Source organism: Benincasa hispida, chromosome 6 (genome assembly GCF_027475165.1).
Source record: "Benincasa hispida cultivar pf3 chromosome 6, pf3_genome.v1.1, whole genome shotgun sequence".
Taxonomy (NCBI): Eukaryota; Viridiplantae; Streptophyta; class Magnoliopsida; order Cucurbitales; family Cucurbitaceae; genus Benincasa; species Benincasa hispida.
In genome coordinates, this window is record NC_143483.1 from 51,612,156 (window position 1) to 51,626,979 (window position 14,824).

Consider the following 14,824-nt stretch of genomic DNA (forward strand, 5'->3'; position numbering starts at 1 on the left):
AGAGGACAAGTCATGTCAAGCAACCGACATTAAAACTTGTCATTCCTAAAGCGAACCAGGCGAAAAAGATTTTACTATTTTCCTTTAATGCTTTTTATAGCTTAGCTTCTTCTTTTTCTTTTGTAGGATCTTTTCCTTTGTCCTAGAAGAAGAAGAAGATCAGTTCATGCGTGAGTCCTCATACCACCATCCCATGCGCATAAACGTCATAAGGGGGAGATTTTTCTGTGTCTCTGACTCTTTTATTTTTATTGAGCTTAGATTGGAGATACATTCGGGACAATGTATCCTTTTAAGTTAGGGATGGGGAATGTTGTGATAGCTTAGGGTCCTTAAGTGTTGTGCTCAGACAATGTTTGTGTGCTTGAATTGCTTACTTTCTCTCTTACTTGGTTTGTTATGATGAGTAGTTGATGATGTTGGTTTGATACCCTATATCTCATGGGTCTAGTAGTTTGTAATTGTAATATACAAATAATTTATTTATTTATTTATTAAAATATGAGATGTTTTGTTCAACAATTAGTAGCATTAACTCACAAACCAATAAATTAACATCAAAGTTTACTATTTGTAACTTAAACATGTATGTAGAGACGTACATGTGGATCATGTTTAAGTGATAACCTAAATGGTTTGTAGTAGATAGATAAGGCTAAATACCTTATCCTAGTGACACTACGAATACAACCTGCTTTATAAATGTTTCAATTGTTGTAAAGTTCTACATATGATATGATCCTGATCATTTATGCAGAGACATGTGAGCAGGGATGATCTATACAAAGGAGTTTGTATAAGACTGGAGTCTGGACCACGAAATGACTAGTTTCATCATATAACACTGTTTATAATAGAGACTTACATTTCACCAGAATGACCATAGGTGACATGACTTAAATCTTGAGTGAGTTGTGAACTTCTGCTCATGAAGGCGGTCCTATGATTTGTATGGGTGAGAGTGGCCAAATCGTCGAACCAATAAGCCTACCATTTTGGGGATTCATTTGATTGGGGAGCTGGGAATATAACTACACAAGACGGAATTCACTCCTTCCCTGATGTCAAGGTAAGTAGATAAATTGCTCCCTTAAGGGTTGATTCCAAGGTTTGAATAATGTGACTCACACCCTCTCTTGGCTTGATAAGGGTTTGGTCATAGTTGGACTATGAATTAGTATTCATTAGAGAGATAAGTGGTACTTAAAGAGTTAGATGTAACTATAGGGGCAAAATGGTAATTTTGGTCTAACTATACTTATGAGCAATTTGTGAAGGATCATCGCACTATTGACTGGTTATATCCAATAGACACATAAATATATCTATAGTGCGAAAAGTTTAGCTGTCAATCTTTAGTGGAGTGACCGACAATTAATGGATGTTGAATAGTTTAATTAATTGTTCATGTACCATTGGAGCTTCAATCTACAGGTCCATAAGATATCCTATGTAACTCAACAAAGATTATTGGGAATTAATTTTGGATTAATTTGAATTGTTCAAATTAATTGAGGGGACTAATTATATGTGATATAATTAATTTAACTTAATTATGTATGATATAATTAATATAATGTATTTGATATATCATATAAAAGAGAGTAAATAAATATTTGAATATGATTCAAATATTAATTATATGAATTGGATTCACATCATTAAATTTAATATAAACGAGATTTATATTAAATACTATGCATTAATAAAAGAATTAAAACTATAGGTTATATTGTATTTGATACAATATGTTAGTTTCTATAAATGTGCAACAGAAGAAACAAAATCATTAAGCATTCTAATTCATTAACTTTAGCTCTAAAGTAAGCATGCACATCAAATGATAAAAGAGGATTTCAAACATACCTTTGAAGATTTTCTTCATTCCTCTCAAATTCTGGCTGTGGACCACCACTAGAGCTTCCTTACTATTCTATAGAAGCCTTAGATCGAGTTGTGGGACTCATAACAAGCTGGAATTTAGGGAATGAGAGAAGAAAGATCATTGGTTTCCAGTGTTCAAGACTTCTCCTCAACATTAAGATTTCTCAGCAAAATACAGTAATTTGAATGCCATTTTTTAGCCTAGAACATCGATGTGAGGAAGAGGAAAATCTTATTTTGGGCTTGCCCAAGCAATAGGTGGTTCATCAGAGGATTCCATTTTTGAGAGAAAGCAAGGAGAGTGGGAAAGCTAACCTAGAGCTTCTGTTCGTCAAATTAGTGAAAAGTGTAGACTAATTCGTAGAATTTGAGTAAGAAGCTAGACAGGTCAATCAAGTATATTTTAACCAGCAAATCTATGCAATAAGATTGCATGCATAAGTTCCAGCTTCTACTTCAGATTTGAGCTGGAATTGATGGTGGAAAAGTGACTAAGTTACTTACTTAAAAGTGGCAAAATCCCATATTTGGGATTTTCCATTTTTTTCAATTTCCATTTTTTTTCCTTTTCTTTTTTTTTTTTTCATTTTGAAAATATTTTTTTAAAAAAATATTCTTCAATTTTAATTATTTTAATTTAAACTAAAAATTAATTCAACAATTAAATTTTCTAATAAATTAATAATTAAATAAATAATTTAATTAATTCTATTAATTTAATATCAAATATTTAATTAATTTATCACTAATTTCACTACCATGAATCCCTATTCGTAAAATTAATATTTAAATATTTATCGATTCTATAATTTTGTTTAATTCCATAATTAAACGTGTAATTATATCACAAATAATTACTACTTCCCTTAATTCAAATTTGAATGATTCAAATTAACTTATCACGTTATTCTAAGGATAATCTGTTTATGAGCTAGTAGGGAACCTAATGGACCTACATATCATGGGCTCCAACGATCTAAGATTTAATTGGCTAAACTCTTTACACCGAATTAACCCTCATTCGTTAACTATCGGGTCACTCCATTAAAGCCCAGTAGTTGCACTCCCTTAAATATAGATATATTGTGTCCACTCAATATAACTATGATTAGTAAGTTAACCCTTCACAGGTTGTTCATAATAATGACTGGGTCAATAGCTATTTTACCCCTGAGATTACATCTTGTTCCTTAAGTTTCACTGATTCTTTAATGAACAATTTGTTTATAATCTAATCACAAACCAAATCCCTTTCGGGCCAATGAGAGGGTAGGACCTCGTGTTCAAGACCCGAAGTCAACACTTAAGTGAACAACCTCTCTACTATCCCTGAAAGCGGGTTCAGTGAATTCCATATTGCATCCTATGTCCCCAGCTATCTACCTAGTCTTACCTTGAAATAGGAGGCTTATTGAGCTGGTGTTGTTGAGCCAACCATCACTTTTGCAAATCTAAGGATAATCCCGAATAAACAAAAATTCATAGTTAGCTCAAGATTAAGGTCAAATTACTTAGGAAATCGCTATGACATAGTTAGTCTGAAATAATAAACAACGTTATAAAGTAAGAGTGACTTATTTCTTGGTCTGATCTTATGCAAACTCATTGCACAGGACGCCCCCACTCCTTATGTCACCACATGAACGAATCAGGATCACTTCGTTTATAGCACTTTACAACTCATTGCAATAACTACAGAGTGGGCCGCATCCAATAGTGTTACCAAAATAAGGCACCCAATCTTATTCATATACTATAGATCATTTTGACTATTTATTCAAACCTAATCCACTCTTATGTCTCCACATAAAGTTCAAGTACTCATATAATAGTCATGCATATTCTAGTTTACTGGATTTATTTCTAAAACAAAATAAGCAATTCATATATTTAATAACAACTTTATCGATTTACAGAATAAGTTTATTGTTTACAAACCACAAGTTTTAAGACATAAAACTCAACAAACTCCCACTTGAACTAAAACTCCAGTGGTAACATACATTTGAATACATTGAGTTTTTTAATTTTACAGAAAAATAGAATAGACTAGGGCATTACATATCCATGGTTTGCCTTTAGGTGTCACATACCCAAGGGGTTTCCTTCCACATGCCCTAGGTTATACAACCCATAGTCCTAGTCCCACTAGGTGATCCTTAAACACTTTAGCCGAGAGGATCGTTGTAAACATATTAATATACAACGGACTTTGATTCAAACAATATAGGGAATGCATCTTATTTCCACAAATTTTTGTTTCTCAATACTGTCACCAAGACCCGATGACTTGAGTTTCCACTAAACCCAAATTATGGCAGGTTGTTATACAATCCTCCTACTACATCGAGATACCCTCAACACTATGAGTAAGATGCATCCGACTTGTCCAAACAACTATTTTTATAGGGCCAACTTTAATCAATAACTTTTATTGATATATATTTGCATTTATGGAAACCGAATATAATATATGGCGATCTCTCATACTTGAACTTTTCCTAGAAAATTTAGTATTTTTCAACACAAATACTGTTGGGGTTGATGCCCTAAAGTCTTGTGTCCTGTAGTTTGTAAACAATATATATGAACACCTGTGTTGTTAATATATGATATTTACTTCACATCTTGTTTTTTGCTCGGTTATTTGTTTTATTTGCTTTACCACAAACCAATAAACTTAAAATCCATGGTTATCTATATGTGACTCAAGCATATATGTGGTGACATACAAGTGGATCATGTCTTGAGTGATAACCAAAATGGTCTGTAGTAAATGGATAAATGAGGGAAAACTTATCCTGGTAACATTACGAACGCGACCCACTTTGTGGAATGGTCACAAGTGTTGTGACTTGTCATAGATGGTATGGTCCTAATCATTCGTGTTGGGGACATGCGAGCGGGGGCCTCCTATACAAAGAGTTTGTATAAGACCTGACCACGAAGTGTTAATGTCTCGTTATATAACAACGTTCATGACAGAGACTTCACTTCACTAATATGACCATAGATAACATGACCTCAATCCTAAGTGAGTTGGAAATTCCTGCCATTGAGGGCGGTCCTTTGATTTGTATGGGTATGAGTGACCAGGTCACCGATTCAAACCTACCATTTTGGGGATTTGTCTGATTTGGGAGCTGGGAACTCAGCTACACAAAAGGGAATTCACTCTTTCCTCGAGGCAAGGATAAGTAAATAGATGGCTCCCTTAAGGGCTGATTCCAGAGCTTGAACAATGTGGCGCCACACACTTTCTCTTGGCCCGAGAGGTGTTCACACATAGTTGGACTATGTTGTATTGTTCATTAAAGGAAGTACTTAAGGAGTGAGATGTAACTACAGGAGCAAAACATTCAATTGGCCCAACTATACTTACGAGCATCTGTGAAGGATCATCGTACTCATGATTGGTTATATCTAATGGACACAGAAATATATATGTGGTAAGAATAGTTCAGTTGTTGGCCTTTAGTGGAATTAATAGTTAACGGATGGTGGATCTCGTGGCTAAAGAGTTTAGTCAGCTATTCACGTACCATTGGAGCTTCAAGCCATAGGTCCATTAGGTCATCTGGGTAGCTTGGATAAAGTCGAGAACCAGTGTTTGGGTTAATTTGAAATGTTCAAATTGACAAGAGGAGGTTCAATTATATATGATATAATTGGCCTGGTTAATTATATATGATATAATTGGCTAAATGTATGAGATACATTATTTTGAAGGAAATTAGATATAAATATGATTTAGATCAAGTAAAGGAGAAAATACTATAGTAGATATATGATATCAAACTATAGGATATAAATATAATATGATTATATTTATTAATTAAATTAATTATTTGATATTAACGAATTTATCCACGTTTGTATGTGGGAAGTGGGCTGCGATGGTTATGTTAATCGGCGGATCAAAAATGAAAATCGTTTTCATTTTTATCAATCGTGCATTCGTATTATCATCCACGCCCAAAAGAATCTGTGAAAACGATCGCGAGAGCCTATACGATAGAAGCTTGTTCATCTAAACAATCGTATACATTTTTCCTAAACGATCATTCAGTCTTTCATACACAATCGTGTAGCTCTACTATACAATAAACATTTTCGCTATACGATAGCAGAGTTTCATCTCCCATTTGCTTATTGTCTACACGACGCGTTCTCTTTCGTCCTCTACCAAACTCACCAAAGCCCACTCTTTGGGTTTTTACGTCGAGGATACCGGGTTTCTCTTGTAGTGATGTCGTCCTCACTGCAGTGTTCGTGTACGTTCTAATCGTGCTATTGTAGTCGACATACTCGCCGGGTGTTGGTAGATCTGCGGGAGGTTTTTCGTTGCTTAGGGTTCTGACATTCGAAGAGAGTCTTTATTTGGTATTAACCCTTTCCTTGTTAATTATTGTATTCTGAGCATGCTGATAATTAGGTTTATATGCATAACTGTTTGTGTGGAATGTATGTGTTTTATGTTTTGATCACTGTTAAATCGGAGCGATCTAAACTCGCTCATCAAATTCTCGGTATGAGATCCTTCAATTGGTATCAGAACCAAGTTTCTGATACTCTGATTTCATCTGTTACAACGAAATAACGTATACATTCATGGTAGGTGCATTTCTACGCTATTTTAAATGTTAATTCTGCTGTGGATGTGCCGGATTAATGGATGTTTTCGGGATGAATTACCTCGGTTTGTTTAATTCCTTTTACATTTGCAGTTGTTTGTAAAGGCCCCTGCATTTTTTGGCATAAATAATCGTAATCGAGTCTGTATTCAAAATATTTGAAGTTTTGAGTCGTTTGTCAAAGTTCTGGGCAAAGGTTATGGCTCTTCGAAGAAGGAGATGATCTAGGGTTGATCGCATCGTGCAGAAGAGGTTCTATGCGATCGTTGTCCATCGCATCGTGAAGATGAAGGAGTATGCGATCCGGTTGAATGCATCGGTTAAACGATTGGGTATGCGATCAAGAGTTGGTCGTATCGGGTCAACAATCAGGCACGCGATCGCTGAGTATCGTTTAATGCGCGTGCATGTTAGACGATCGTTTAGGTCAGCAAGCTTCATTGCTTAGTAACTGACTAAACGATCGCTTAGCATCGCAAGGTAAATCGTTTACCAAATTGCATACATCGGTTAGATGATGAGACGCTCGTGTATTATTTAAAGCGTGCTAGACGATCGTTTACATCAGCAAGCTTCATCTCTTAGTAACTGACTAAACGATCACTTAGTAACTCAAGGTAAATCGTTTACCTGTCGTCGCGCTACACAATCGCATGGATGATTAGGCTTCGTAGCCTCATCGTCATCTACGCGATCGTTTGCTAATGTTCCTATCGTCTACTGCGTGTTGTGTTAGCATAAATACTTTATATCTATATTGAATAGATAGACCCGAAAGTCATTCATGTCAAATGGTCAATAATATATACATACCAAATTCCATTGAAAGATTGATGATGACTCTAAAGTGGCGGTTATTATCTTCCTCAACCAAAGCTCCAAATACCCTAAGTGGGATCTCTCTAGATGGGATTCAAGAAAGATTGAGTGCTTATTGCTTTGGTATATTGGGGACCATAGCCCTAAGGTCTCTTTATATACTAGTTCAATTAAGGTTCCCATTAAACTCTAATTAACTAGGAATAGGCTTCTTCCCATTAAGTCCATACTCAATTAGAAATCTAGGGCCTTAATTAATTAGATCACATAATAGGGCCCAATCTAATAAAATAACCAAATGTGATAAATTATTAATCCACACACATAGCCCATACTTTAATTAAACATATTATTATTTAAATATATCTACAATCTCCCACTTGGGCTATATCTGTGTACTTGATATAATTAAATCACATAAACCTTAAGCGCGCATAAACAGGTTATTTCAATAATAGAATTCCCCTTTAGTTCAATCTGGTCCATCTTCTGTATTAGCACGGAATCAAGGCGAATTTCTTCACCACCCTTATAACTAAACCTTCCTTGATCACCAATTCCAATACATTCAATGACATAGATCAAGTATGGATGGATAACATGGAAACTACATGCAAAGTGATCTAGATGATGCATGTTTCCAACTTGTCCAAATTCCTTAATGAGATCATTCTAAAAAAGTTTATGCTAAACTGCATGCATGATAAATGAGTTCAAATAATAAAACATAAACTATCAGCTTTATTCTATATAGAAAATAAACAAAATAAGGTCAAAGAACATCCTCAATAACAAACTCCTACTAAACCATGGAATCAGAAAAGTGACTAACACCCATGTGAGCAACATACTCATGAAAAACTTTAGGTGGTAAACCTTTAGTTAATGGATCTGCCACCATAGAGTTTGTTCCTATGTGTTCTATCGAAATTTGACCATTCTGAACTCTTTCTTTAACAATTAGAAACTTTACGTCTACATGCTTTGACTTCGTATTGCTTCTGTTGTTGTTGGAATACATCACTGCCGACTTATTATCACAAAATAATTTTAGTGGTCTTTCTATGCTAACCACTATCCGTAGCCCAGTGACAAAATTTTGCAACCATATTCCATGATTGGATGTCTTATAACATGATATAAACTCCATAGCCATGGTAGAAGAAGCCATAAATGTTTGTTTAACACTTTTCCAGGATACAGCTCCTTCAGCCAACATGAAGATATAGCCTAAAGTGGATCGCAAAATGTTTTGACATCCAGCATAATCAGAATCAGAATACCCAATGATCTCCAAAACTTCTGATCTCCGATAAGTGAACATATAATCTTTTGTTCTCTGTAAATACCTCATAACCTGTTTGGCCGCTTTCCAATGATCTATCCCCGGGTTACTCAAATATCTGCCTAACACTCCAACTATGAACGCAATATCTGAACGCGTACATACTTGAACATACATTAGACTTCCAATGGCCGATGCATAAGGAACCTTCTGTATCTTCTTAGTCTCGAGTGTGGTCTTGGGGCATTGACCTAAATGAAATTTATCACCTTTAGCGATCGGGGTATCTCTTGGCGCACAATCTTTCATTCCAAATCTACTCAAGATATTTTCAATGTAGTTCTTTTGTGACAATCTCAAAATACCTTGAGAACGATCTCGCAGTATTTCAATTCCTAATACAAAAGAAGCATTACCAAGATCCTTCATCTCAAAATTTCTTTTGAGAAATCTCTTAGTGTCATGCAATAAACCTACATCATTACTAGCTATGAGTATGCCATCGACATATAACACCAGAAAGATTGATTTACTCCCACTGAACTTGTGATATACACAATCTTTCACAATGGTCACCTCAAAACCAAATGAGTTTATCACTTCATGGAATTTGTGATACCATTGACGAGAGGCTTGCTTGAGACCATAGATGGATTTCCTTAATTTGCACACCATAGACTTTGAATTATCAGACACAAAGTTTTTTGGTTGCACCATATACATCATCTCATCAATGTTCCCATTGAGAAACACAGTTTTTACATCCATCTGGTGTGCTCTAAATCAAACTGAGCTACCATTGCCATGATTACCCTAAAAGATTCTTTTGATGAAACCGGAGAGAAATCTTTTTGTAATCAATGCCTTCCTTTTGAGTAAAACCCTTTTTAACAGAACGAGCCTTATATCTTTCGATATTGCCATGTGAATCCCTTTTGGTTTTAAATATCCATTTATAACCTATGGGTTTCACTCTTGAGGCAGTTCGACAAGTTCCTAAACGTCATTGTCTTTCATGGATTCTATTTCCTCTTCCATAACATTTATCCACTTTTGAGAGTTAGAACTTTGTAAAGCTTGTTAGAAGTTGATTGGATCATCTTCCATTATGCCCACATCATCCTGATGTTCTTGAAGAAACATAATATAATCATCTGGAATTGCACTTCTCTTCTCTCTAGTAGATCTTCTTAATGACACTTCATGAGGTTGTTGAGTTTGAACTTCAGATTCAACAACAGGGACTTCAATGTTGTCTTATTCTATGATTGGTTCAATAATGAAGTCAGAAATTGGAGCCTGAACATCATTTATAATCACATGAGGAAAAAAAACCAATTCCTCTTCAAAGACAACTTTCCTTATGTTATCTTCCCTCCCAAACTCAACATCCTCAAGGAATCTAGCATTTTCTGTCTCAAACAATGATTTAGAAGTGGGATCATAAAACTTGAAACCCTGAGAGTGTTTATAATACCCAACAAAATAGCATCTAATAGTTCTTGAGTCCAATTTTCTTTCATTAGGCCTATAAGGCCTAACCTCAGCTGGATAATCTTAGATGTGAAGATGCCTAATACTAGGCTTCTTTCCTATCCACAGCTCATAAGGTATTTTGGCTACTGCTTTACTAGGTACCCTATTAAGGATATAGGCTGCAGTCTTTAGTGCCTCACCCTAGAGGGATCTGGTAGAGAAGAATGACTAATCATACTTCTTACCATATCCTTAAGTGTTCTATTTCGCCTTTCTGCTACACCATTCATGATGGTTTGCCCGGCATAGTGTATTGTGGGACGATTCCACATTTCTCTAGGTATTTGGCAAAAGGCCCTGAACGTTGTTCACCTGATCCATCATATCTACCGTAATATTCACCATCACGATCAGATTTAACAGCCTTAATTTTCTTTCCAAGTTGAAGTTCAACTTCATCTTTGAAAGACTTAAAAAAGTCCAAGGATTGAGACTTCTCATAAATTAAATATAGGTACCCATATCTTGAATTGTCGTCTATGAACGTAATAAAATATTGTTGTCCATTCCAAGAGGTCGTAGGGAATGGCCAACAAATATCTGTATGTATTAGTTCTAAGACATCTGAGCATCTGTTGGAACTTAATTTTCTTATGTTTGTCTGTTTTCCCTTAATACATTCCACACAAACGTTGAAGTTACTTAAATCAAGGGAATCAAGAATTCCATCTAACACAAGTCTCTGAATTCTCTGTTTAGAGATGTGACCTAAACGCTTGTGCCATAACATAACGGAATTCTCATTTAATTTACGTTTTGTACCACATGAATTAGATAACAGGATCTTGTTAAATGAAGCAAAATAATCAAGCATATATAGATTATCAATTAAAGAACCGGTACCAATAAACTTAGAATCTTGAAAAAAGACTAACTTTATTATTTCCAAAAGAACAGGAAAAACCAAAATTGTCCAAACTGGAAATAGAAACTAAATTTCATCTAAATGACGGTACAACAAAAATCTCATTCAGAACCAAACGACAACCAATTTTTAAAAGTAATCTAAAATTTCCAATAGCTTCAACTGGAACTGCTTTTCCATCGCCCACATAGATGAATCTTTCAGCATCACCTAGCGGCCGACTCCATAGGCAACCCTGCATTGATATACTTATGTCAGTATTAGCACCAGAATTTACCCACCAAGTATCTGTAGGTACAAAAGCTAAATTAACTTCATAACAAACCAAAGTAAGAAGTTTACCCTTCTTTACACACCACTTGGCGTACTTGGGACAATTTTTCTTAAAGTGACCTTTCCTTTTGCAGAAAAAACAAGGATTTTTAGTAGTTTGTTTCTTGTTTTTATTCTGCTGAGATGTCCCTTCTGCAGCATCCATAATTTTTCTTTTCTTCTTATCATGAGAGCCTATTACCAAATGAGCACTTTATGTCCTTTCTCTCTTAATCCTATCTTCTCCTTGCACACATTGTGAGATAAGCTCATTAATACTCCATTTATACTTCTGAATATTATAACTTATCTTAAATTGAGTAAATTGTGCAGGAAGAGAGATAAGTACCAGATGCACGAGTAAATTTTTATTTATCTCGATATCGAGTGTCTTTAATTTACCTACGAGATTGGACATTTCCATAATGTACTCCCTTATGTTTCCATTGCCCTTATACTTCATAGAAGTTAAAGAAGTCAAAAGACTACTTGCTTCCCCTTTCTCATTTTTAGCAAAATATTTCTCAATTTGAGCAAGGAACTTATTCCCGAAAAGACTCCGGAATGGAGTGCCTAATGATCATCAGACACATGCCATTTGACTGTTCCCACTTCTCTATATTAGCCGTATTTGGCTATTCCTCAGTAGAAGTAGGTTTATCGATCCTTAATGCAAGGTCCAAATCTATACACCCAAAAAGTATGTCTAGGCTTTCTTTCCAAATCTTGAAGTTCGATCCATTCAACTTAGGGATTGAACTTAGATTTCCAGATATTTGAGTAAGACCAACTGAAACAATAAACAACAAAACAAATGCTCACAATTAAAACACAACAAAATAATTTCACATATGTGGTGAGCCCCTTTAATAAGATACCTAGCATAATATTGATGTCCAGCCTTTGAGCAAAAACACCAACTGAAAATGGTACTCTCAACATAGTAATCAAAGTACTGACAATTAACTCTGTCAAAAAATAGCCTTTCTTTGGATCGACTATTTTTCACATGAGCAATCCTTATAATTGCCACAAACTCATTACCACATGCATATCCACAATTTGGCCAAATAATTATCTTTCTTTGGGCTGATAATTATCCGCTTAAATTCATGAATATGCACATCTTATATTTTAGAATTAAAGTAATCTAGATAACAGAGGCTACTTTGGTAACATATTATTTTGACTGACTCAATCTAAAATATAAGACACAATAATATAATAATATTATTGTACAAAAATAAAAGAAGAAGAACACCAAATAGTCTTTACCAATATTTACTTAATAATTGCATACACATAATACAATTAAAGCAACAAAACATGTGAATATCGTTAAATATCATTAATCAAATTTAAATTTAAATTCACCAAAATATCAATCAAATTTAATTTTAAGTTTACCACATTATCAATCATATTTAAATTTAAACCACAACATGATCAATTAATCTTAAATCTACAACATGATTATTTAAATCTTGACTTAAATCACCAGTAAAACTTTAGATTCAAATTCACAAAACTTATTAATTTAAAAGTTAGATTTAAAATCACTCAATTAAAACTACTATTTCAGTATATAATTATATGAAATAAATTTACTAGCAATATGTTATATGCAGTAATGATTTATATACTCAAACCCCCTTGAACGGCAAGAGATTCATAATCTCAATAGTCCTTGGTATTCAATCAGTACAAACATGATTTCAGATATTTGGGGCATAGATTATTGACATCGGCATAAACATGGGTTTTACTTTTTTTTTTCTTTTTTTTTTTTTAGACATGGGTGTGTAGTTAGAGCCCAATAATTCAATCAGTGTGATCATAATCCATTTAACATATTGTCAGTGATGTCCTTCTACCAGCAGCAAACAGAGCCGAACATAAATTCACCAATCAAATTTTTTTACTTGTTAGCATAAATACTTTATATCTATATTGAATAGATAAACCCTAGAATCATTCATGTCAAATGGTCAATAATATATACATACCGAATTCCATTGAAAGATTGATGATGACTCTAAAGTGGCGGCTATTATCTTCCTCAACTAAAGCTCCAAAATGCCCTGAGTGGGATCTCTCTAGATGAGATTGAAGAAAGACTGTGTGCTTATTGCTTTAGTATATTGGGGACCATAGCCCTATGGTATCTTTATATATTGTTCAATTAGAGTTCCCATTAAGCCCTAATTAACTAGGAATAGATTTCTACCCATTAAGTCCATACTCAATTAGGAATCTAGGGCCTTAATTAATCAGATTACATAATAGGGCCCAATCTAATAAAATAACCCAATGTGATAAATTTTTAATCCACATACATAGCCTATACTTTAATTAAATATATTATTATTTAAATATGTCGAACACCCTGAACGATCGTCTACCTGTTGGAGTTTACTACACGATGAAGACCTCCTGGCGGTTCAAGATCCGGTTCACCTGTGAACCGGTTTGCTCGATAAAAAATGTAATAGATAGTGTTTTTCATTCCGGTTTTTTTGTTTAAAGGTTCATCCCGTTCCATTAATCTCTTTGTTTAATACATGTGATGTATGTTTTATATGTCATATGGTATGCACATATAGTAAATCCCACCTTAGGTTATGCAATGATCATGCATCATCTCTTTATTGTAATTGTTATAATTTAGAGAAGCATGATTTTTAATTATGTAAGTGCATGCTCATGCATCATATAAAATAAGAGTTATATTTATCCATGCATAAAAAGCATTGACATGCATCATCTTTATATTATAATTGTTATAGTATAAGGGTGAATGATAGCATGTTTGCTTGGTTATTACGCATAATATAAAAGTTATATAGTAATGATCAGACATTGCATGAAGCATGACATATAGGTAACTTTATAAATGTTATAAATGCCTTGTTATGTGCAATGTTTTTTAGTTGTTTCTTTTTAAGAGTTAAAGAGAAATTAGAACTAAAAGAAATAAGAAAGACATGCATGCTCACTTAGGTTTAATTCATGATTTTAAAATGTTTAAAACTTGGATCACATAGACTTTAGATCACGGTTCTAATATGATTAGCAACCGTAAGGCTTTAATCTTTTAATCAGTTTAATGGGATCAAATTGGCTAATAAAAGGTTAAAGTGTAGCAAATCTATCTATAAGGGACCTTTTGTCTAAGGCGGTTCATGTCTAGGCTAGGGTATTTAAGTTGACGGAAACGTAATACCTCTACCTGGGAACTTACTTGGAAAGGTGAATTAGATAGATTTAATGCATGCTTGCAAGTTAAGGACAGTCCATTAAAGTGTTTAAATGTGATTACTTGAACTTGTTCATATTTCATAAACAAACGTTGTTTATGAGCAGAGTTTAAAAAGACCACTTAGACTAAAATCAATAGCCGGATTGTCTAGGTTAATGAATCCCTAGGTAGAACATTCAGTGGGAGGTATTTGGAGCATAAGATGTTTCACTTAAACCCTTCACTTTTCT

At 34.2% G+C, this 14,824-nt stretch overlaps 1 pseudogene; it reads right to left on the reverse strand.

Moving 5' to 3' along the window:
- Positions 1-10,384: 10,384 nt before the first annotated feature.
- Positions 10,385-12,277, reverse strand: LOC150035747 (uncharacterized; annotated as a pseudogene).
- Between the last annotated feature and the right edge of the window lie 2,547 nt (positions 12,278-14,824).